Here is a 2,788-nt window from a genome sequence, read left to right on the forward strand (position 1 = left end):
TTAATATAAAAAAATAAAATAAAATTGAGAAGGGAGTGGAAAAAAAAAAGATTTCTTTCTAGTGTGTATGGACGGGGTCACTATGAGTTGGAGCTTACTGGACGGCACCTAACAATCACATCTAGAATAAACTCTTGAAAAGAACTCTGGTAAATATTTTTTATTCCACCTTCCTGCATTCTCAGTGACATTTTAATGTACATTATAAATCTAACTTCCCTTCAGGGACACTGACTTTCATTTCTATAGCATGCACCAAGTGTTTGTAATATAACAGGCCAAGTGCTAGAACTATAAAAGTGGTTAAGATTCTGTATATGCCCTTAAGAAACTCACACCTTGGCAGGAGAAAGATTTACAAACAAATACAGTACCACAGAGATAGAAGCAATAGCAGTAAAATAGTTGTTAGTAGGTATTACTGGTAAAAATGCTCTGAAATCCTTGGAGATGGACACTTTCTAAAAATGGAAGGTACTTTGAGTTTTGTCTCCATTTCTGGAAACCTTAACTGTGGAAAGGATTAAAATAAAAAAGAAAGCAAGCTTTCATGTCTCCTGTTTCCTACGCCTCTGACTGAAATGAGGAGTTAGGAATGGAAGATAATATCTATACCAAACTCAGGCCAAACTCTTCATTTTGCCTATCCTTCCCAAATTGGTTTTGCTAAGCAATATTCAGGGAAGGATGACGGAAGTTCACAGAGTCCCTGGTATCTGTATAACTACACATCCCTGATCCAGATGGTTTCTCCCCCTCAAAATAATTGCAAACAAGATTAAAACCACATGCAGGAACTGTTCCAGCTGGCTTTTGGCTTCCTCTGATGTACACTCCTTGAATAAACCAGTAGCAAAAATTAGATTTAAAATAAGGAACATATAAAAACTTCACAACTTGTATTAGATCACCTCAATATCCTGCTATGTTTGAAAACCCAGGTACTGGCATCAGAGCAATTGAATTCATCAGTCAGCTAGAGTGTACACAAGTTTACGACCTACAAAAACTTTAATAATAAAAAGCAGGCCAACCAACTTAATTTTAAAGGTTTCTCTTCATACTGCCTCTGAGTACTTTATTCAGATAAAACCTGGCATATAAACAAAGTGGAAAGTTGGGTCAATAATTTCCCAAGATTGAATAATCTTTATTTCTACTTACTTCCCTGCCATCAGCCCATCTCCAGAAGAGCACCTAACCTCATCTCTCTCTGAAGAAGACAAAAATACTATGAGTCTTCCTTAGCAGGTGGTCACCACTGACCACAGCAAAGAAGGGAAATTTAGGAATTCCTCCTGCCCTAGTGCCACTAATCTTCATTTCCACAACAGCACCTTTCTGTTTCAAGGCAATTCCCCACAGAGTAGAACTTGGGTTATTAGGTTATGACACTTATAGAACCGTGATTCGTTTTGCTTTGTTCACATAATACCATAATCACTTGGTGTTTCTAGAGTCTACTGCTTTTGCTTTTTTTTTTTTTTCATTTTAAATCTCTCCTATTTTACCTTTTGACCCTTGGAAGTATAGCTGTTTCTTGCTGGGCTGCTAACTGAAAGGTCAGAGGTTTGAATCTACCAGCCAATCTATAAGAAAAAGAAGATGCAATCTGTCTTGGAAACCTGGCGGAGGGTCACCACAAATCAAAATCAGCTCGATAGTAGTGGGTCTGGTTTGGTCTTTCAGGTATTTATCTATAATACACTGCAAGTGGTTAAGTGCTGAAGAGTCAGATTCAACTCAGAGCAACCCTCTTATTAGCAGAACAAAACACTTCCCTGTCATGCATCAACCTCACAATGTCTGCTGAACTTGTTGAGCCTATTGCTGTGGTCGCTGTGTCAACCTGACTGGTTGAGGGTCTTCCTCTTTTTTGTCGACTCTTTCTTAGGTATGATATCTTTTTAATGGACTGGCTCGTCTTGATAACACGACCAAAATATGTTGTTGTTGTTATGTGCCATTGAGTCATTTGCAACTCATAGCAAACCTATGTACAAGAGCCCTAAACACCGTTCTATCCTGCGCCAACCTCGCTGTCTCAAACACTAATTCCCACCACTCCACTCACAGAATCGATCCATCTCACTGAGGGTCTTTCTCTCCTGCACCATCCCTCCACTCTCCCAAACATGATGTCCCTCTCCAAGGACCACTCCCTTCTTGCAACATGCCCAAAGTATGTCAGACGAAGTTTCAGAATCCTTGACTCCAGGGAACATTCTGGCTTCACCCTCTGCAGGACAAACCTGTTTGTTCTCCTAGCAGTCCATGCTATAGTCAACACTCTTCTCCAGCACCACAACTCAAAGGCATCAATTCTCTTTTCATCATCCCTATTCACTGTCCAACTCTCCGATGCATAGCATGTAATTGCAAAGACTATGGCCTGGATCAGGCGCACCTTAGTCTCCAGCCTGACACTGTTGCACTTCAGTACTCTTGAGAGGTCCCTCACAGCTGACTTTCCCAATGCAATTTGTCTCCTGATTTCCTGGCTGCTGTTACCAAGAGTGCTGACTGTGGAGTCAAGTAAACTAAAACTGTTAACAAGCGCTTCAGGTCCTCCTCAGTTTCAGCAAGCAGGGTTGTGTCATCTGCATAACGCAGGTTGTTGACGATTCTTCCACCAGTCCTGATGCCACATTCCTCCTCGTACAGCCCAGCATCTCAGATGATCTGTTCTGCATACAGATTGAAAAGGTATGGAGACAAAATACATCCTTGACGGACCCCTTTCTTGATTTTGAACCATCCAGTGTCTCCCTGCTCTGTTCTGATGGCT

Source organism: Elephantulus edwardii, unplaced genomic scaffold (genome assembly GCF_000299155.1).
Source record: "Elephantulus edwardii isolate Elephantulus edwardi_28Jun2011 unplaced genomic scaffold, EleEdw1.0 scaffold00046, whole genome shotgun sequence".
Classification (NCBI taxonomy): Eukaryota; Metazoa; Chordata; class Mammalia; order Macroscelidea; family Macroscelididae; genus Elephantulus; species Elephantulus edwardii.